Source organism: Ictidomys tridecemlineatus, chromosome 16 (assembly GCF_052094955.1).
Source record: "Ictidomys tridecemlineatus isolate mIctTri1 chromosome 16, mIctTri1.hap1, whole genome shotgun sequence".
NCBI classification, from domain to species: domain Eukaryota; kingdom Metazoa; phylum Chordata; class Mammalia; order Rodentia; family Sciuridae; genus Ictidomys; species Ictidomys tridecemlineatus.
In genome coordinates, this window is record NC_135492.1 from 9,659,491 (window position 1) to 9,683,117 (window position 23,627).

Below are 23,627 nucleotides of genomic sequence, written 5' to 3' on the forward strand. Positions count from 1 at the left end.
TTCTGGTTTTATTTCAGACAAGCCCACATTATTTATTTAAAATGATAAAAGTAAACAGGTGTTCAAGTACACTGAATTATAAACTGCTGTTTTATAAAGGGTTTGCTCTTCTTAACCTTATATAATTCTGAAAATTCTACTGAGTTATTGCATTTAACTTTCTCAATAGAAATTCAAACGGCCTCTTTTTTTCTAAAAGGCTTGTCACTCAACACGAGTGCACAGGCACATGTAGACATTCTCCAAAGGCTTGTAGATGTGCAGCAGGCTTGACCTCATTAGTGTGTGCATCTGTGTTGCTGCTCGGGCAGACAACAGGGCTCTGTATAAGGAGAATGGGGGAGCAACACTGGTGGGACCCCATATCTCACACACCTACCTCTGAGTCTGCTTTATGTCTGAAGAAACAACTTGGGTGCATTGTTTAAAAGTTACAAGTAGAGGAACAGCCTGTGCTGTGTGAATTAGTTTTCTATTGCCACCATAACAAATCACCACATGCTTCTTAGTTTACAACCACACATATTTGCTATTTTTCAGTTCCACAGGCTAAAATTACAATATGGGCTTCACTGGGATAAGATCAAGGAGTGGGCAGGGCTGCTGTGTACCTGGCACTGCAGCGAGAGTCTGTTCTTTGGCCTTTTCTGGGGTCTGGAGGGCACTGCATTCCTTGCAGGTAGACTTCAGCCTCTGTCTTTGAAACTAGCCATGATGTGGATTGAATCCCCCTCACATCACATTTTTCTGACCCTCTTGTTTGCCCCCTTAACCCTCTTCCACTTTTAAGAACACATAGGATCATGTAGAGTGCACTGGGGTGATCCAGGGCCTCCTCCCCATTTTAAGATTAGCTGATTAGCACCTTGGCTCTCCTTTGCAGTGCAAGGCCACAGGTTCCCAGATGTGGGCGATAGGCTAGAGATCTTGGAGCTGCAGTCTGCCTGCCTTGCTATGCCAGGTACAACACTCAATGTCTAGCTGTGTGTTAATGTGAAAGAAAATAATACAAGACATTTGTAGGGAGGCCATAAGTTATAGAAAGCTTGAGAAGAAGTGGGCATTATTTCCCTATTTTCTAATACCTGCGCATAATGAACTTGAATAAAACAATTGAAACATGTTAAAATCTTCATTAAGTTTGCCTAATGTTGATGAGTTTCTTATAAAGCAAGAAAAGACTAGCGAATTCTTGATTGCAAATGTTACCAATGTGATGTACATAAAGAATAAAGTCAGAACTGAATTTTATCTCTGGAGAAATAATTGATTTGAGTATCCACTCTGCTTTCAACGTGGAAATGTAAAGAATGGTCTGTGCCCATACCCCAGGCTTCTCCTATCACCAAAAAACTTCTACTTCAGTGAGGTCATGTCAGTTTTAGGCTGTTTTTGTCAATGTCTTTAATCACTTAACTTTTTAAAAGATCTACTTAAAAGATCATCACTTCTGCAGAGGCTAGCATTTCTCATAACTGCTGGGTTTGTTGTTGTTTCTTTATTTTAAATATTATCACTCTGCACACTCTGAACTAAACAAAAGTTATGAACTGTCTTTATCAACTCAGGGCTCACATTCATATCTTGTGTATCCTAATATGTCTTTTTGAAATTTCCTTTCCAGAAATGTACACACCTTAGTTATACAGGTTTTTTAAAAAAGCTTTATTAGCTTATCACCAAAAAAAATCTGTAACCCCCCAAAGTGTTTTCCAGGCTCCAAAGATTTCTCTTCTTCACCTTAGGAAATGTACAGCATTCTGCAAATTTTTCATTAGCTGAGTACTGTGGTAAGAGCTGCACTATTTACCAAGATTCCAGCACAGAAAGATCTGACAAGTGAGAAAAAGAGAAGTTAAATTTCCACTTCATTACAAGTGAAACATTGTCATTACGATCAAGCTTCAACAACCAGGGGCCTTTCATTCCAGACTGAAGCATGTTCCCCTTAATGCTGAAGAATGGTATGATAGTGGCCAATGCCTTATTATATTTTATTCTTATTTATTTATTTTTGGTCAGTGGTTTATTTTATTTTATTTATTTTTCCTTTAATTCAACTTTATTTCAAACAACTACATCAGGAAAAATTAACAGCAGAAGCTCATTTTTCATGTTTCCCAGCTGTCTCTTAAGTTTTTAATAGGCTGGGATGTTAAAAGGCAGGTGAAACCAGCTTCTTAAAAAACCCTGAAGAATTCACTTTGAGTTCATTATAGCCAAAGAGTTAACAGCTGCTACAGTTTATGGGCTATCACTGTTTCTCTCTTGTTTTTTAATTGATTTTTTTTAAATACACGGCAGCAGGATGCATTACAATTCTTATTACACATATAGAGCACAATTTTTCATATCTTTGTATATACAGTATGTTTCAATGGATTATTTTAAAGGAAAGTTTCCATTTATAAGTTTCAGGGAGCCACTTCAGTAGTGGTAACCCTAGTCTGCACTCAATGATAAATGAAAAGGCCCTGAATATCTCTCCAAGCTCCTACAGTATTTTCTATGTGCTAATGGTTGTCATCAACTCCATATATGAAAATTGCCTCAACTTCGTTGTTATTGCTTATAACGATCATCTAACCAGACAAATCAGCCTTGTCACCAATAGGCAGTTTATGATTTTTCTCCCATGCTTAACAAAACAAACAAAAACCTGCTAGAGCCATGGAACAGTTATCCTATCTCTTAAGAAATATCAAAATGCCTTGATTAACAGACTCTCCCAGGGAACTCTTGCACTTGATACAATAGAAAATAGGATGCTGGTTCTAGGCAGCCTAAATAAGGTGATGTTATCATCACCAATGAACATCTCTCAGACTGTGGAGGCACTGGGTCAGGATTTCCAGAACTCATTTACATCAGAATCAGACAACTTGGAGAAACTGAACTGGTTACTAATCCAAGACCAATATAACAAGGATTTATTACCTAGACTACATGAAACACATTTAATTGAAGCTAACATTGCATTTTGGATTGGCATGTTACAAAAAGCCCTCTTTCTACTTTTTTAGTCTCTTATGCTTGATCTAACAGGTTATGCTTGTAAAAATTAGAATGAAACATTCTTTAAGTAAGATCTTGTTCCAATTAATCCTTCAGAATTCATTAGAAAAATTCTTTAAAAAGTCTTAAAACAGATGATAAGTCAATAAACTATTGGGCAAAGCTCATCATCACTATAATCATCATCATCACTACCACCATCATCATTATCACCACCATCATCATCATCACCACCACCATCATCATCATCACCATCATGCTATAAATGCAACAACATATATTGATCACTCTGGTATTCTGATACAACTTGCTGACAAATAAATAAAAGTATCTTCACTAATCTGTGAACATCTTTCCTTAAACATAGGTTTTCATGGTTTATAATGAACTATAATCTGTCCTTCTTCCAACCAGAATATAATTGAGTAAGTTAAGTATGTAACTGTGACAGTGCTAGAGATATCATATTTAAAGGCAAATATAACTTAACAAGACATGACAAGTCCATTAAGAATGAGTATATCTCATACATAGAATTGGTGTGCAAGGCGTCCTCCTAGGTCCCTGTCTTGGTTCATGTTGTATGGCTTGGGGAGTCCCAGCCCTACAGGTAGTATGGCCAGGAGCACTGACATCTGGGAGTTCCAACAGCTGAGACAATCTCCATGTCATAGGTAATGCAGGTGAAGCCTGTAAGATCTGAATCTTGCACCAGAAATTTCTGGGTTATTGTTCTCAGTAGTTGTACTGAAAGGGAACTGAATATTTCTGCCATATATAATGCCACAAAACGAAAGTTAAATCTCAAGATTTAGTGTCATATCACTTTCATTTTGATAACCATGTATACAGGTCTTTGTGAAATAAATCAACACTGTTTGCCATCCCTAAGGCTATACAACTGGTCAGATAAGACAGACCATTACATTAATAATGAAATTACATAAATAAGAAAACTGCTAATCAGACATCTATGGTACAATCTGAATTTTAGGAGCAGAACATCAGCATTAGGAGGAAAACTGACCCCAAGCTCTGTCCCTATCATGATGATGTTCACAGCATGGGCTCATTATGAAAACAGAAAAAAATGGCACAGATAAGCTCAGGGAAACTAAACCAAATAAAATCAAAAGAAATACACTCTGTTTTTCTAGTTCTAGTCCCAAACTTTAGATCTCTGAGGCACTTTCTTTCAATTCCCGACTCCTAATCAACTTGATCTATGACCCTAGCAATACCAGTTCGTGACTGTTATCGTTTAGATAGGAAGTGTCCTCAAACCTCATGTGTGAGACAAGGCCAGAAAGTTCCCAGGTGAAGTGACTGGGTTAGGAGAGTTGTAACCCCCTTATGGGGATTAATTGGGTGATAGCTACAGGCAGGTGGGGTGTGGCTGGAGGAGGAGAGTCACTGGGGTCATGCCTTTGGGGTTCACATTTTATCCCTGGTGATCAAAGCTCCTCTCTGCTTCATGGTTGCCATTTTCTGAGCTGCTTTCTTCTCCAGCCCTTCAGCCATGATGTTCTGCCTCACTTGGACCCAGAGCCAAGGAGACAGTCCACCATGGACTGAAACCATGAGTAAAAATAAACTTTTCCTCCTTTATGCAACTCCTGTTAGGTTATTTGGTCACAGAAATAAAAAGGCTGATTGTAATAGCGGTGAGTGATGAGTCTGTGAGAGAAGGGTTGTTTGCTCACCAGGACCCAATTAAATGTAATTTTATAAATGGAATTGTGTGCTTTTTTATTCTAAACTTGGGAGTTTACTTCTTAAATCCTGCTCACTGCAATAACTTGTAAGTAAAACCCCCTTTCTCTTCTCCACGTTTTTTCTTCCCTTTCAAGCACTGAATACAGCAGTGGCGATACGGACTCTGGTCTAATCATGTCAGTCCCTTTCCCGGGAACTGGAACCTGCTCATCTCCACATATGTCCCTTTGGTTCTGCTGGATTAGAATAAATATTTCATGAGATGCATTGTTTTTTAAATGAACCTTTTTAAATGTATCTGCCCATTGTTTTAATTGATTTGAGATTTATTCAGAGAGAGAAGGCAGAACAGGAAGGGATCAGTGAGAAGCAGGAACACCAATGGAATCTATGGGCAGAGGTTGACACAAATTCTAGAAGATGTGCTAAAGTTCCTTATGTTTTTTCCCCTAATAACTATGATTTTTAAAAGACTATTACTGACTTCTAACACATATAAAAACATATTTCACGTGCCCAAATTTATAAGTAGTTGGCCTGAGAAAATAAGTCAAAGAATAATTCAGCCCTCTGGATAGAAATAATATTGAACAAGACAGCATCTTATAGGTTTATTGTACGTAGATACAGTTCTTTCAAGAGTTATTACCCTTTCCCCAAAAAATCTATTTCATCTAGTTGAAGACAAAAGGAATTGTGTTTGGGGGCACCTTGAGGTCTCATCTAGAGGAATTCACTCACTGAATTAGATTCTGAGACCTTCTCGCACTGTTTAAGTGTCAAGAGCTGTATGGAACACAAGAAGGCAGCTAAGATATGCATATTTAACTCACATAAAAATGATTCTAAAAATAAAAATGGCAGTTAATTAACAAGAAGTTCACTGGATCACCTCTTTGAACTAAAAATAAATTGATTTTTGAGAAATTTTGCAAATGAGGCAAGCAACTAAGATGACACATTTTAATAGGATTTCAATAATTTGATTAGATATTGAGCACAAAAGCCCCCAAATTATCTTAATTCATTGCTTAAGTTTGCACAAAGAAAATAAAGATGAAAAATTTAACTTCACTGATTCTAGCTTCAGGGGAGAAACCTAGAAAGGGCTTCTTTTAATTTTTAGCACAAGATTGCTATCTATAAAAGACCCAAGCACTCTTCTAGGGTAAAAGTTTCAGAAGACAACAGTCTAACAGTCTGCATGAGAAAGACTGAGATCAGCATTTCCATTAAAAAAGTTTGTTCGCAGGAACAGAATCTGAAATCCATCCCCTGACCTGAGGACACTGGGATGATAGCATGGTTACTGTGAATGAGCTAATGATGGGTTTCAAAACCACACTCCCCGTTCTTGGTTTCTCCAATTGATTTCCACCTCTGCCAAAATAAAAATCAGCCTCAATTAAGGAAATCCAGAGAAGGAATGATTTCTCAGTTTTCTTCCTATGCGACTTCTCACAGGTTACCTTATATGTCGGCTTAACTTTTGTTAAGAACAGTCACATCTGTTCTCTTTTTTGTTTTATACCTCCATGGGGCATAAAAGGGGCATGAAATTTCCAATTTATACAGTAGACAAATACAGTCTGTAGAGTTTGAATGACATGTGCTGGTTTGCAGTTTTCTTCGGAGCTTTGGTACCTGTAGATCCAAAGCTCCCAAGTCCCCTTTTTAACCTACTCCCTCACTCCTTTTCTGAGCTCTTTCGCGGGTACTTTTCTATCTGTGCAACACTTCTGTTGTTCCTTTATTCAGTCAGTCAACCTACAAACATCCACTATAAGTTGCATCCTGTTAGCTGGTGTATCTGATGTACTTTCCCAGCAATGTTATCAATTGAGGACAGGATGATATCTAGCAACCTCATGTCTACTGATAAATTATTAAACAATTGAGTGGGGCCCTCAGGCCACACATCTAAGATGCAGTAGTACTTTGACTCTTGTGAATTGTGTTCAAATTTATCCTGCTGTTCTTGTCACTTGCCTCTGTGACAGCTCTGGGGAGAAGTTCTACAAGATGGGGTGTGCTAAAAAGGGGTTTTATTGCTGACATAAGTATTGGAAATGCTGTACTTGATATTCAAGTCACTGACTTAAAATGCATTAGCAAATGTATCTCCAGTTAGTGAAGTAAAGGCTCCATTCAGTTTAACATAGCATAGTTAGCCAGATTAACAGAGCTTAGCTTAGGTTTCCCCAAACTTATCTGAAGAGAGAACTTTTCAAGATGGCACCCATTCCCTCCCCAGAGAACTGGGATGCTGAGAGACTCACTCTGAGTCGTTTTGCTCTGAGCCTGAGATTCTTGTAACTAAACCGACTATTATGCTTATCCCTTAGTACCCCACACATCTTTACTACCAATGAAATCATAATTGCATGAAAAATTGAGTTAATATTGATAAAAACCATAACTGAGCAAATCGCTTGATTATGAAAAAGGGATAGTCAGAGAAAATAAACAGCTGCATATCTGAAGCTCTGCTGAGGGGAGCAGCTCACACTGTGTACACAGGTCTCTCAAATGCACATGTCATGTTCTCATCTCATATATACAACCTCCCTCTGATTTCCCACATGTGCTGACTCACAGATATAAGAAGGACATCTCATTTGTTTAAAAATTTCATCTTCCTCCAATGAGATGTTCATGGGAGAATTCTCAGGACAACTTCCTAAATGAAGGAAGTTCACTGTTTGAAATTCACTTAATTTTGTTACCCAAGCTGATTTTGGTCCTGGTATCTAAGAGCAAGTCAATTTTTGGTTTCCAATGAACAATTCCAATTCTGTTTTAAATACTGAACTGAGCAGTGAGTCTTCTGGTGTTCTGGGTGACTGCTTCCCCAGGGTGTGATTTTGTTTATATAAACCTTCATGTGAACACAGGTAAACTGAGAGTCAGCCAGCCCAATGCAGCTTGGGCTGAACTGTTCTTACTTTCTACTTCCAAAACATATAATGGGGCCCCTAATTATAGGTCAGGGACTTGAGTTTGCACCAAATCTTACAACATCCTTGTCTCCCTATTTTCAGAGATACTCTCCTGTCTTGGATACAAGGGAATTTATAGTAGTCCTTTCCAACAAAAGTAACACTCTCTTTTTAAAAAAAAAAATATATGTTCCCAGCATTTGCCCTCACTTGGAGATTTTTTAATGGTATTAGTTTATAAAACACGGTGTGTATGTCAAAACTTATTGTTTAATTTCTGCTCATGGGCTTATTAATTTTTTCAGGATAAAGAGATTTGATACATTTTATATTATTTTTGTATTTTTATAGTACATAGAATTTCTATTTCAAGAGAAAGAAGATGAGAATTCAAAGATATTGAGAAATTATTCTAATAAAATTTGGCTTGTGTTTTAGATATTTCCTCAAATTTCCAAGATAATGAAAACACTGCTCCTATGAATTATAAAAGTACCCTGGGCTCTGTAATATGTCCCACTTCTCTGTTAATTAACCTAGTGGACATTGTGAATGGGGGGAACTGTTCTCATTATTAGTCTACCCAGAGCTCCAGCATGAATATTGTAGGTTTCCACTGTGTGTATAGAACTAAAATTTATGGGATTGATATTAGATTACTTTTAAACTTTGGCGAGTGAGTTTGTGCTATGCCACAAAATTCAATATTATAACTATATGAACTATTCAGCAATAAGTAGGTAGAAAACAATTAGATATGAAGATAAAGAATAAAAGGGCCCAAGTGGATACAAAATCGAATTTAAACCGTAGCTTACAAACAAATAATAAACCAATGGTCATTTCCCCTAATCCCTCCCAATCAAAATGGCTAGATATTAGATCTAAGCCCAGCTGAACACCCACTTATTACAAGCAATATTTAATCCTGAAAAATACTAGGAACAGAAAGGAAATTGAACAGTCCTCTGACAATTTCTTTATTGTGATGGGATTTTGCAAAGAAGAATGATACTATGAATGAAAAAGAATACCTGGGAGATTCTAAACAGAAGAAAACTTGAGACATAGAATTTTGTAGGTCAGTTACCCCAAAGCCAGGTAGGTGATTGGCATTTGAGTTTTCTTATCTAAACAGACTCAGTTTTTGTTGTTGTTTTTGGTGCTGGAGATTGAACTCAGGGGCACTCAACCAATAAGCCACATCCCTATCTCTATTTTGTATTTTATTTAGAGGCAGGGTCTCACTGAGTTGTTTACTGCCTTGCTATTGCTGAGGCTGGCTTTGAACTCATGATCCTCCTGCCTCAGCCTCCTGAGCCACTGAGATTACAGGTGTGTGCTCACTAGGGAGCCCAGACAGGAGGGAGTCATTCATAGTTGTCTCCTTGAATCTGCTAGCAGAGGGGTAGCCTCCTGGATATATGCTCTCACTGTTGCAATGAAGTATTGTGCCACAAGGTCCTGGGTTGGAATGGCTTCCTAATAGTCTCCCTTTCTACAGTGTAGGCACCAAGCATGCACTGTACACTCTCCTCTGACACTTTTCAAGCCCCATTTGGCATGCTCAGATTGATGGCAGTGAGATTCCTGGTATTCTTGAAAAATCATAAGAGAGCCTACACTTTAGTTTACAAATAGTATGGTTATTACTATGTGATGGATGTGCCAGGCACTACCAAACCAAAACCAAACCATGCAAGCCCAAACCACTCACCAAACTAAAGCAAGTAGCAGGCTTTATGTTAGGGAGAATCCTTCAACGTACACTTCTGAATCTAGCATGAGCAGCACTAACTACTTCACTCTCAATGTCATTAAAAGCTTCAAGGTATGTGCACAAGAGCATCAGCTATTTGGTTCTTTGAAAGTCTGAAGTTTCAATGATGGCTGTTTGACTTGATATAATTCCATTAGCTAGACCCAGTTCACACAGCAACTGCTTTCCTCCTAGAGATAAACTGCTGAGGTCAAGTACAGGTTTGAGTGCCTGAATTCAGGTGTAGGAGCTGAGGTGAGCAGATATGAGACAAATACTGACACTCCTTAAGAAACTGCCCCTCGGGAAAGGTGGTAGGATCAGCAGGGGATATTGCAGAGCTGGAGGGGAATATGGGTTTCAATGTGGTCCCTGCAAAGGACACTTCCTCCATTCCTTCTGCATTGTTTTTCTGTAATTCACAAACGACCATGAACAGGCAGCTTTATGCTGAGGGCCATTACCAAGTAGGAATGACGCATGGAAATTTCCTTGCCAAGCGTACCCCATGCTGCTTAGAGGACATTCGATGGGACATTGCATGCATGCTTTAATAAGGTGACCTTGCTCAAGGACCAAGGCGGATCCAGGTTTAGAGCTGATCAGGTTTGAGGAAGTAACAGGCTCCTTGAGTTTAAGGCGTTGCCAGTTTAAGACAATGGGTTTTAGGGAAGTTGGAGGTTGAAGATTATTGCTGGGATTAGGGTGTTCCTGCTGCTTGTTCCCATTGAGTTCTCGTGAGATTAAAATGGGATTTGGGATAGCCTCGTGAAGTAGGTGAATTGTGTGGGCAGAACGGGATTGCCCCTGGACCTGTGTGGAGGCGGTGAGAGAGCGGGAATAAAGAATTGCTGTTTGAACCTACAAAGGTGTGTGGTGGCTCGTGATTCTGGTGCCAAACCGAGACCTTGGCAGCTTTAAAAAATCAGCAATGTATTTTCTCATAGTTCAGAGGCCAGAGTTATGAAGTCCAGGCGTTAGCAGCGTTGAACTCCTACCGGAGGCTCTGGAAGAGAACGCTTCCTGGTTCCCAGCTAGATTCTGGCATTCTTGGCTTGAGGCTGTATGACATCGTTCTCTGTCTCAAAATTGTCTTCTTCTTTGTGTCTACGTTGTCTCTTCTTCTGTCTCTTATAAGGTCATTTGTCTTAAGATTTGGAGCCATCTGGGTAACTCAGGATGCTCTCAAAACTCTTAGTTGCATATGCAAATAATGCCATGTTCACAGATTCTGGGGATTTGGATGTGGACACCTCTTGTGGAGGCCACCATGCAACTTACCATGCATTTCTTCCCTAATCCCCACCCCTAATTTTCCTTAGAGTATCCCTATCCTTCTCTCCTTCTCTTCCTCTATTTGGTTGAAGGTTCCAAACCTCCATCCCTAGAGTTTAAAACAGAAATATGAAGTGGCTGACCTCATGCTACTAAGAATGGTGCAGAGTCTGCCTGCTGAGCAGTTGGTAGGGCTAGCTGGTGAGGATGGCGTGAGAACAGGCATGCTGCTGGCAATGAGGTGATTTGTGGCCCCCAAATCATATTTTGACATTTTAACCTCAATATATAATCTTATCTAGCAAGAGAATAATTGAAACTATAGTTACTTAAGATGAGGTCATCCTGGAGTGCAGGGTTGGGGTTCCCAATCCTATATGAATTTCTTATAAAAGAGGAAATTTAGATGGAGATAGATGCATACAGGGAGAAACCTGAGATGGTTCTACAAGCCAAGCAAGGCCAAAGATTGCCAGCAAACCAATGAAGGCTGGAAGCAAGGTTTGGAATACATTTCCTTTCTCAGCCCTCAAAAAGAATCAACCTTGTTGACACTGATTTCTAACCTCCTGAACTGTGAAACCATAAATACCCATTTTATCCCACTTGACTAGTGGTACTTTTCTATGGAAGCTCTAGCAAACTCTATTCACTGCTAGACATTTTGGTTTGGGCACATGTTTAAAATAGCTACTCTGAAGATGAAACTACAAATAACAATTACTTATACTTTGTTTGATTTGATCAATATTCACATGTCCTCAGTTGTATGCAATTCCGTGTAATACATCATTCCATGTTCAGCATTCTCAAGTCTTCTTGAATTACATACTCATTCACTAGGTCTCCAATATTGAAGAATGGTAGAGATGACAAAATAACCCAAAGCAAGTGATCTATTACTTCAGTATCACTAATGATATTTTAGCCTATTATAATAGGCTGCTGACATCACTGGAAGTGGATTCTACTTTGTCCTACTTTATTGCAAAGAAAACATGACTGATTTCTCTAGGAAGTCCTCAACAACATAAAGCCCATGCATTTTCATGAGGATAATCACCAACATTACTGGGAATGAAAAAATAGTTTAAAATTCTGTTGTAAGGTACTCCTCTCAGTCCCCCATGGATTTCAGAAGGGTTAATTAGATGGATTTCATTACTGCAAATACCTCTGTAAAGCCAAGATTTCTCAGGGAAATGCATGTGTGCATAGGGTCTTTATCTTAGAAAAAAAAAGATTATTCATAGCAGTGAGGGAAAACTGCCAGTCCCCACCTCCAGCTTTCCAGGAATATGATGTCATAGGAGGAGGCTGGGCCTTCAGTTTTAAAGGAATACAGGTATGAAATCATGTAACATGCAGTCCCACCAATAGCCATGCAAAAATGCTGGGCTGTGAGTTTATAACAGAGGCAGAGAATTATCCACTTAGAAGTTTGTTATCTGATGAGGGATAGAACAAGTGTGTGCTGTTTAGCATATGCAGAATGTGGCATGTGCTCTGCATACACATACATACATGCATATACACTGACTTGTTCATTGAAAGGTCAATAAAAATGTAGATAAATACATTTAACCACCTGATATTGTATAATAGGTCCAGAGATGTCTTAATAAATGCAAATCCCTTAGGTATTAGTCCTATCAGAATAAAATGGGAAGCACAAGGCCATTTGCATCATTCTGCTGACCATATCAGTGGTCCCTTGCTTTTTGCTGACCATATCAGTGGTCCCTTGCTTTCCAGATAAACTCCAGTGAGACCCCTGTGGTTGGGGCCTCTCTTCTCCTTCCAGGGGGCCCTACCTTTAATCTTGTGAGCTGGGTGCTCAGGCTTAACTCCTGTTTTTCTTGCTTCTTGCATAGTTAACACCTTTGCTCGGGTCACCCTGACTTCTCCAGGCTCAGTTTAGAGATCCTACCATTTAGGAAGATTTCTCCTGATTCCTCCTCATTGCAAGGCTGCTTCAGCAGCCCCTCCTCCACTCCAGATCCCAGCATCTCTAGCCTAGTGCGAGGGATCCTTCAGCTTCATGATCTGGGCTGAGGGTATATATCTCAGCTGGTAGCGTTCTTGCCTAGCATGCACAAGGCTCTGGGTTCAATCTCCAGTACAACGCCCCCCCCAAAAAAAACAAACAAGCCCTTAAACCACACATGATGGTGCATGCCTATAATCCCAGCAACTCGGGAGGTTAAGGCAGGAGGATCACACATTCCAAGTCATCCTCAGCAACTTAGTGTTGAGGTTCAGTATGCTTGTTGAAGCCCCCTAAAGCCCAAGGTTGTGCTAAAGCAGTGGCTAAGACAAAGGTCAGCTTTTGGCAAGCCAAGCTAGGAGGAGAAAATGTTCTCTTCCCCTTATCTTAAGTCACAAGCTTTGTACACCTGGGCCAAAAGGGAGAGGCTCTTGGCATACTCAGCCTGGGAACAGTACATAGTAAAGAATCACATGCAGCTTTAGGGGACTAGATAAACTCTATAAAACTCTATAAAAGAACTCTTAGCTTTACTGTGCAAATAGACAGGAATGATCAGAGTTTAGCTTTGTATATTTGCTGAAGCATGTTATTAGGGCAATGCGGGCATTATGTAACTGAGGAATTGTTTGCCTTATGTCAAGAAATGTATAAAAGGAGCTGAGAAATAAACGTCACCATGCAGTTGCATTTGCTGCCTTTGCTCTGCATCCCCTGTGTCCTGGTTTTTTGTGACCCTTCCCCAGGGACCCGAACGCACTAGACGTTCACAACTTAGCAATACCCTATCTCAAAAAATAAAAGGGGTTGTGGTATAAGTCATTGTTAGAGTTCCCTAGGTTTAATCCCCAGTAATATGAAAAAAAGGGGGGGGTCATAAGACATGTCTTAAAATACAATCTACACTGAAAGCAACTGTGATGATAAACTCTAGTCCAGGTAACTGAGGCTGAATATCCAAGGAATGCTATGTTCTTGGATAAATTCCGTACAGCAAGGGAAAAATGAAATCTTCTAAGTCACTACACATGCTAATACTCCATAATAAATTGAACAACTGAAATGTTATGAAAATTTTAGATAATTAAAAACTCCACATTTTCTTTAATGGTCCTTATTTATCTTTTGGTCATTTATAAGGAGATAGTCTATACCACACTATTTCATTCTCTTTTCTGCTGTTTTATTTCTCCTTTCATCATATTCATCACCACTACCACCATTTGTCTTCAGTAGCATCCCTTCACTTGAGTCTAAGCTTCATGATGGCAAGGACCATTTTTGCTTATCTACTTTACTGCTATCCCTAGTACTTAGAAAATTAGGAACACAAGAGATATTTTTGAAATAAATTAATAAATTAGTGATAAAATGAGTAGAATACTGACTTCTGCACAGAAATTCAACCCCAACAAATCACATGCCTCATTCTTTTCCCTCCTACATGGTTATGAGAGAATCACAGAAAGACAAGCCCCTATACTCTGAAGGCATAAGCTGTACATCATGAACTACCTATCAGTGCTTGTTTCTTTCTTCCTGTACATTTACAAGTAACAACTCCCCAGTTCCCTTTTGCACTGTTTTGGAACTACCAGTTGCTCATTTCCTTTCTGAAAAAAACAACAGATGTGAAATCAAAGCACCCTGACATTATGCCCCTCCTTCAGCTAAAGTCAGTAGCTCCTCAGGCCACAAAGAATAACAGCAGCAAGGAAAAGGCAAATGGCAGCAGGGCAAAACAAACCAGAGGCTTCTACCTTGATGTAGTCCAGTAAGACTGAAAATGGTTTCATCTTTTTGTATTTGTATCCCTCTGCAAAGAAGCAGTTGAACCCTGAAAAAGAGGCTGTCTTCTGGCTGCATACCCCAAGTTGTGGAAGAAAAGATCATACCAACTGGCAGTTGGCTACTGATTTGCCATTGGTACTTCATCCACTTATTTGACTGAATCTCTCCAAAACTCATGTTAAGGGTCACGTAATCCTTTCTGCAATGACTTGATCAAGCTTTCTGGAAAAATCTAACAAGAATCTAAGGTTCTCCTTGTTTCTACGCTTATGGTGTTGTTTTGTGATGTCATTTGTAGTAATTTAATGCCTTCTCATTAAAATATGCATGTGTCTTGGATTGACATTTAAAGTTTGGGATGTGGAATGGGCTCTCCTAGCAGAATAAAAGCAAATCACCTAGTAAAACAGGAGATAAATGCATAAAACTAGCCAGAGACTCTGAAGCAGAAATACATTACTGACTCAAAATATCATTTCAAATGACTTTATACTAGAAATTGGCTTTAAGAGACATCTCAGTCTGCACATGTATTCCCTGCTGAATGTGTTGCTGACTCAAGTGATCAAAACCAGTCCATTTTTAAATTCAGGATAAATCTCAGGCCTCAGAAACAGGAAAAGGAAGGAAAAAAGAAAGGTTCCAAAGCAGAAAGGCAATAGTAAATGTTACTCATAGGACCCATCTCTCTGATACGCCTCAAGCTTGCTAACAGCATTTTATGCCACAGGCATGATACTCTCCTTTGCCCTCCATTTATTTTACAGGAAGTCCTTCCCTAATAGTCAAGAGAATGAGACAAAGCACTCTGACATCTCTCCTTCTTAGAAAAGGCTCAAAAGTATGGAGAGATGCTGCAAAAACCAGTGTGAGCACAACAAACAGCAGTGGCCAAGGAAATTCAATCCCAATTGAAAATCTGCCAACTGGTAACTATTTGATAATTGAAGAACAAGCATCTATTTAAGTAGACTGTGTCCAGTTAAGTATAAACCGTGTGGTTATTAGGATCAGAGAAGAAACCCCTCCTAAAATCACCACTGGCCCGTTAGAAGTTCCAATGGCTATAAAATCATTTCTCCCTCTATGGTGAATGTTCAAATCTTCAACAGACTCAGTGAGGCACAGGAGAGAGCCACCAGGGTAGTGGTGCTTCAGGTCACAGCAGGCTTGGTGATGTCAAGTGGGATGGGGGAGGCATGCAGGGATTACCTTGCCCCACATGGTAAAGCTGGACATGCCAGGGAGCCCCTCAGCATGTGGAACATGAATTTGGATATGAGTAACAGGTAACATCCAGAGCCAGGAACAGAAGTCTAAGCCAATACTGATACACAACAAATCTAACCAACTAGAAACAATACTGAATTACACACATTTAGAGTCCATTTAAATAGACTCAACAAATCCTTTTAAAAATCAAATTTACTCTTAACATGGCCCAAAATTTAAGAGCTACTATACTGGCTGACCCTAAAGGACTGCCCAAAGACAAGGCAACATATCACGCTGCTCTTTTCCAATAGAGAATGCCAACAGTTGTACTTGACTACAGTAACAGAAGGTAGAAGTTTTTCAAATGGAAGATTTCCCATGCAAATTAGTTCTTCTGAAAATAATATATATATATATATATATATATATATATATATATATATATATATATATTCAGTATCTGGGTACATACCAACAAGGTTGCCTGAAAATATAACCTGAGACCTTACCAAGCTAAAAGTTTACGGGATTAAAAACATCTATGAGGTAAATCCTTGAGAATTGACTATAACTACAAATAAATTTTCTGTGGCCTAAAATCCATCTTCCACTGGTAGGTACGATAAAAAATCATCAGGACTAAATGAGATCCTAGCACTCAGAGAAATCTGGTTCTAAAATATGGCCCTAATCTTGGACCTAAACCTGAACCCCCAGAGGTAGCATCCAGGAGTGTGTGCTGTTAATAAGTTCCGTGGGGTTACTTTGAAGTTCAAGAAACACTAAGTTCATCTCTTTCCCTCCAATTACAGATGGGGAACTAATAAATGATTCAGGAGAGAGTCCATGTTCAGGCCTTCACATTAGAACTTTGTGACCTGAGAATGAATGACCCAAAGGCACTTGTTTCAGCAGCCACATATAGCCAGCCAGAGTAAGGGCAGCCAACTCCCAGCCCACAGGCATCTCCCTCTCCAGAGCTTGGTGTGTGACCTTTGAAACAAGTGGGAATAGAAGGAGAGAAAAACAGAAACCTATCATTACATTCTACACTGAGATTAGATTACAAGTAATGTGGTGAAGAGCCTTTAATAGACTAGAAATACTCTCACAGAGATGCCTGTCAATTCTGTACAGAAGAACTAGCTAGTAAAACTTTAAACAAACAATTATTTAAATAATAAGTTATTCTACTTCTCTACAAGGCTGCTGAAGGCAGAATAGAAGAAGAGTTTTCTTAGGAGAGCTGGTCTCCAAATATGAGGTCAAGACCAAGATATAATTCAAAGTAACTAACCCTCTAGGCAATTATATCAGGTATCACCAGTCTATGGACAACAGCTAACTAATAATGCTGTGTGCTTCTCACTGACCCCCATATCTAGCCAACCCCCCCTTTTCTCCCAAGAGGTACTGTGACTATTACTAATAATGCTGGCATTGAGCATATATATTATCAATTAAAGGAGTTTGTATTTTTCATTTTAAGAAATAAAAACAACAGAGACATGTCTCAACTAATGAAATAATTCTGAGAAAATATCACACCAAAGGATAATCTTTTAGAACTGATAGAGTAGAAAAAGAAAAAATTGATCCAGGCATGAATCTGAAGGCTGAGGTAGGATAGGAGAATTGCCAAGTTGGAGGCCAGCCTGGGCCACATAATGAGAACCTATCTCAAAATTTAAAGTATAAACTAAAAGGACTGAGGATGTATATCAGTGGTAGAGCACCCCTGGGTTCAATATCCAGTCAAAGAAGTGAGAAGAAAAAGGATTGGAAGGAGAATGAAACAGAAAAAAATGTTAACTAAGAGGTTCAAGATCCAGATTCCTGCTCCAGTTTCAATGCTGTGAAACTAAGCTGGTTATATGACCCTGCTAGCTCTGTTTCCCCATCAGAAAGATAGGGAATTGGAGAGGGAAGCAGTGAAAATGTTCAATTACTTTTGAAATTGAATTAATTTATAGCTCTGTGGATAGCTCTTTAAATTGAAATTGGAATAAAGTCTACCTGATTATAATATCAATGAATTTTTTTTAAAGCAGAGCCTATCAGTGATTGCTTTGGTCTGTTTTGTTGTTTGCTTTCAAAAGTGCTCAAGAATGGCAATTAATTCAGAGTGGAAATCATGACAACCACTTGAGTCTCATTTTACTCTAGCAGTGACACTCACCAATGACCATTTATCCCTAGATTCTACTTTCCCACTTTTACCACTACACTCTGAGTCAGACCATCCTTTCAGTCCCCAGTGTGTACCTACATCCACTTACAGCTCTATAAATAGCAACAGCCAGGCCCTACGCAGTGACCAGCCACCTGTGAAATTAGCATCAAATGAACTGATCAGGTTTCTTTACTATCTCTCCTCCTCTTCGCCCTGGGCCAAAAATCCAGATGCTGCTGTGCGTCACATTTCCCTTGCCAACACAGGATGGCCACTTCACCATAGCATTCCAATTGACTTAAAACAGAAAAGGTGGAAATTTTAATACCAAATCTCCAATATTTATTTTGTAAGTTTTGAGCCCTAGGAAATTTATAACAAAAGTTCTACTTCCAAGAAATTAAACACAAAATATTCTGTTATTTTATAATCAATTTAACTTAATAAAGTAAAAAACAAAATCCAAAAATAGTACCTAAATTTTACATGATTAAATATCAATTGGAACTGAAAAAAAAAAGAACTCTAAAGATGATAGGCAGCTTATGACTAGTACACATAGAGAAAATGTATTTCCATTATTTATTATTTCCTTTAATTATGAGACTTCTTGCCTAGGTTAGGAAACCTAAAATGACAGGGGCTTGTTTGTTTTGTAAAGCTCAGAAACAAGTGTTCTCTGTCCTTCCTAATGTAGGGGCACTTAATGCGAAAAGATAACCTTTCCAATTCATTTAACAAACATGAATTTATTGAGCAAACACTGTATGTAGGACCCACAGCTAGAACTTAAGAGATCAACATGTAAAAAACAATGTTTCTAAAATTGTTATACACACACACACACACACACACACACACACTGAACTATAGCAACTATATGCAGTACCTTATTTTATACATGAATAAATATAGTTTAAATGAAATGTAAAAATGACAGTCATTTTTCAAAGTTCAGCCTATCACTATTTCATAGTCCACAGCCATGCCTCACTCCAAATGCACTTACAAGAAAGTCTGTTAGGGTAAGTACTAGCCTATTTAAGGGGAAGTTCAGAAGGCAGTTAGCAAATGCTCCTAACTGCTAGTGGTAGCATGCACATCAATCCTACCCATTGGCCCCTTGCTGCCTCACAAGCCCCTCTGCCTACCCCCAAGAAACCACTAGAAAACTAGTTGACTTATTCTCAGTGTTAGTTTTATAAGAACATAAAATATCCCTTTCTTTTCTCTCATCATTCTTTAAGATCAGAATCAATAACTTCTCAGGAATATCATGTGCTCTAAATCTAAAATTATACCCCTTACATGTGAGACCAGTAACTCCCCAATCTGACTGCATACTACAAATAACTGAGAGGTTTAAAAAAAGAAAAATACATTGAAGGTCCCATCACACAGCAATCCTCATTTACCTAGTCTGGAGTGTGAATGTGTGTGTGTGTGTGTGTGTGTGTGTGTGTGTGTGTGTGTGTGTGTGTGTGTTAAAGTCGCTGAATGATTCTAATGCACAAGGATGGCTAGCGCTTCATTAAGCGTGGTCTCTGGACCAGGAACACCAGTGACATCTGGGAACTTCTTAGAAATTCAGAGTCGAGGGTTTAGCTCATCAGTAAAGGACCTGGGTTTGATCCTCAGAACCACAAAAGGGAGGTGGTGAGGAGAAATGATAAGAACAAGAAAGAAGAAGGGAGAGATAATGAGGGGAGGGTACAGGGTCTAAGTTGCCCAAACTGGCCTCAAATTTGAGATTCTCTTGGCCTCTGCATCCTAAGTAACTGGAATTACAGTGTGGGCTATGGCACCTGGCCACTATCAGTATTTCAGCAAGGCTTCCAAGTGATTCTGAGGTACATTAACATCCGAGAACCACTACCTTAGAAAACCTAAAAATACTTAAGAAACACTATACTGTTGATTCATTTTTAAGGCATTTACATCTTACCTTTACAATTAGATAATAAAGTCCTCAAAGGAAGAAAGTGAACCTTCTAAATATCCCTATAGCCAGTACTGTGCCTTACAAAGGTAGGTGCTTTGTTAATACTTAACAGCTTATCATTCATCCAGCCTCTATGTATAATCATAAGCCACACCCTCCACAGACAAACGGGAGGGCTCTATGCCAATATAAACTGGCATGTGTGGTCTGTCCCCAGGAACTTGATTAAATGCCAATTCCTTCTAAACCTATAGGAGTCAGCTGTTCCCATACTATCAAAAAATTCTCTTCCTTTATTCAAGAGTTACAAGAAGAAATTTGGCAGGGAGGAAGAGCCAGAAGAAAGATTAACATTAAACAGAGACAGAAGATGGGAGGGAAAGGGAGAGAAAAGGGAAATTGCATGGAAATAAAGGGAGACCCTCATTGCTATACAAAATTACATATAAGAGGTTGTGAGGATAATGGGAAAATAAACAAGGAGAGAAATGATTTTACAGTAGATGGGGTAGAGAGAGAAGATGTGAGGAAAGGGGAGGGGGGATAGTAGGGGATAGGAAAGGTAGAAGAATACAACAATTACTAATAGGGTATTATGTAAAATTGTGGATGTGTAACCGAAGTGATTCTGCAATCTGCATTTGGGGTAAAATTGGGAGTTCATAACCCACTTCAATCTAATGTATGAAATATGATATGTCAAGAGCTTTGTAATGTTGTGAACAACCAATAAAATAAATGAAAAAAAAAGAAATTTGGAAGAAGAAGAAATTTTTCTTCAAAGTCTGTTTTTAAAAGAAAGAAAGAAAAATTATTGGGAAATAATTTTATATTAAAATGAGTAATAATCAATCATATATTTAACAAAAAAAGACTGCATTTGAATTCATTAAAGATTCAACTATTTCTTAGAAATCAAAGCTCAGACCAGACGCAATGGTGCATGCCATTGAATTAGGAGGATTCCAAGTTCAAAGCCAGCCTCAACAACTTAATGAGACCCTAACTCAAAAAATAAAAAGAGCTGGGGACCTGGCTCAGTGGTTAAGCACCCCTGGGTTCAATGCCTGGACCCTTAAAAAAATCAAGGCTCAAAGGCCTTAGAGTAAAATAGTAGCACCTATAGGGAATTATTCTAAAACCTAGCTTTCTGAGAATCATCTATATAAAGGGAAGCATTCACAGGAATTGCTCCAAAAATGTTAGCTGCTTCCATCAGAATATGGGTGCAAGACCTTCAATTAAAGAAAAGTGTGTTCTCAGAACTAAAAAGTGTACAAATGACTTTTAGAAAGTTGCTTAAGTAACAGAGCTTGAAATAAATACAACCATTCCATTAATATGACCAGAAAACTTTAGTAGTCTAGAAACCCTAAGTGACAGATAAGAAAATTGCATGAGGCAGGCATAATGGGATAGATTTCCTCAGTTTATGATAGCCTCCGCTGATTTATTGTGACCACATTTTCTGGGATTACCTGAGACTGCCCAAGAATTAAGTAAAGACATGTAATTCTAAAGTTCCCTTTAGATACAATGCCTTTATTATTTTCCAAACATATTAAGTTGTTCTAACCATAGAAGGGCAAGTACAGGCACCAAGTGGGATAAGTGGTTATGATGGTTACTTCAAAAACCACTTTTAAGTTAAAAGCTAGCCTTAGCAAAAGCAAGGCACCAAGCAAATCAGTGAGACCCTGTCTTTAAAATTTAAATTTAAAAAAAACAAAATAGGACTGGGGATATGATTCAGTGGTTGAATGGCCCTGAGTTCAACCCCTAGTAACCCAACTCCCACCCCACCCCCAAAGAAAAACCACTTTGAGTTTATTTTTGCTCTCAATAAAAGAAGCTTCATCTCGAGTAGGAATCAGGACCCACTCTTGAGTAAACTGCTTTCCACAGTCAGGGATTAATGATTAGCAAACTGGCTGTGTTCCTCGCATATCAAACAATGGTGATGCTGAAAGTGGCTGTACATACTACACATGATTAAGAATCACGCTGTCAAACACAGACAGGTAACAGAGATCCTGCAAAGTTAGGGAAGGGCAAGAGACACAGAGAGAAGCACACACCATGGTATTTCTTGTTATCTCATAGATCCCAGAGCCACCTAAGGAAACAAAAATGACTCCTCACTATTAACTCCTAGGTTTATTAAACAAACAAGCACATTAGATCCATAGCCAGGGATGCTGGCACATATAGAAATCACTTTGGGAGACAGGGAAGATACTGGAATTGCACTCAGGGGCACTGAACCACTGAGCCACATCCTCAGCCCTATTTGGTATTTATTTAGAGACAAAGTCTCACTGAGTTGTTTAGTTCCTTGTTTTTTGCTGAGTCTGGCTTTGAATTCTCAATCCTCCAGCCTCAGATTCCTGAGCTGCTGGGATTACAGGTGTGCACCACCACACCTAGAAGAAATCACTTTTTATGCGTATTTCTTATGGTTCCACAATTGTATACATGGCTTATTTTCTTTTAAAGAACAGCAGAAAATGAAATTTTAAAATATTCTTAAAGGTTCCCCAGTACCCATCCCGTCTGTGCCACACCCAGAACTTACATAAGACATATTTACTTTTTTGAAAATCTTACCAGAGTGCTGTTCCTAAAACAGAATAATACTGTATTTGCCTTCTAATTCAGTCATGGTTCTACATTAGAAAAGAAAAAAGCTACCCCATCTTAGAAATCATAGAGATTTGAAGACAAAGACAAATATATATTTTTAAGTGTTATCACCTGTTAATATAGGCTGAAAATTCCAAATGTTTATTTTCCCCCCACAAATAGTTCCCCTAACACAAAGCCAATAGGATTAGAATACAGAACTGTATCTAATCTCCTCTCTTATTAGTCACCAGACATACCACAAAGCAGCTTTTTTATGACCCAGCACCATAATTGACAGCTTCCAGGAATACCACATAACTTTTTTTATTTGTTCTTTTTAGTTATATGTGACAATAGAATGTATTTTGACATATCATATATACATGGAGTACAACTTCCCATTCTTGTGGTTGTACTTAATGTGGAGTAACATTGGTCATGTATTCATATCTGAACATAGAAAAGTTATATCCAATTAATTCTACTATCTTTACTATCTTTCCCATTCCCACCCCAAATTCCTTCCCCCAGCTCCCCCCACTCCCCCCCTTCCAATTCAGTGACCACATAACATTTTTCACAACATTGCCCAGTAAAAGAAACAGACAAAACTAACTTCCATATGGGGATAATACACTTAACAGTTTGTAATTACGTATTCTGTTTATTCTGCAGGTACCTATCTGGTAATTCATAATTTACCAGAACAAGTTTCTATTTGTACATATTGCTAACAGATTTATATTCTAAAGAATTCACAACTAGCCTAGATTCCTCTGGAGAAATCTGATTCCTCAGAGCCTCCAGCTGCCTTAAAATCATGTGGGGAATCAATTAAAACAAATAAACTTATATATATATATATATATATATATATATATATATATATATATATATATATATATATTTGGACTCTGTCATAGAATTACTGAACCAGAAACTCCACAGTTGAATTACTGCCCCCATGTATTTTTTATAAATCAACTTTATTAAGGTATAATTTACTTCAAATAAAAGTACCCATTCTGGTTTCAAGACTATCTCCATCACATACCAATTCTAGGAGGCTGAAATGCTAATTTTGTTAACATTGTATAGGATTATGTATAAAATTATAAAGTTTGGTTATTTAAAATTAAAACTTTAGATCCAGGAAAAAAATACCCATTCTAAGTACAATGTTTGGTGTA